The following is a 219-nucleotide window of genomic DNA, read 5'->3' as shown; positions in this document are numbered from 1 at the left end:
CTCGAACGGAAGAGAGATCATGAGTAAAGCGTGGCCTTGGCATGTTGACAGGAACATGCACAATCATTTGACTCTGTTGTCCGGGAAACTTGTTAATTCATCATGCAAGAATTTTAATATGGCCAATATATTTTCATTTTACATCAATACATTCTATACCGATCACTATGGATATGCAACTACATTCAGATATCACAAAGCCTAATAAAGTAATATACC

General features: G+C 36.1%; 1 protein-coding gene across 1 annotated transcript in view; it reads right to left on the bottom strand.

Moving 5' to 3' along the window:
* The window catches only part of LOC119584997, a 10429-nt gene that overhangs the window by 9703 nt on the left and 507 nt on the right, over positions 1–219 (bottom strand). The window lies entirely within an intron of this gene.

The sequence above is a fragment of the Penaeus monodon genome, chromosome 19, assembly GCF_015228065.2.
Source record: "Penaeus monodon isolate SGIC_2016 chromosome 19, NSTDA_Pmon_1, whole genome shotgun sequence".
Lineage (NCBI taxonomy): Eukaryota > Metazoa > Arthropoda > Malacostraca > Decapoda > Penaeidae > Penaeus > Penaeus monodon.
This window is presented reverse-complemented; position numbering and strand designations above follow the sequence as displayed.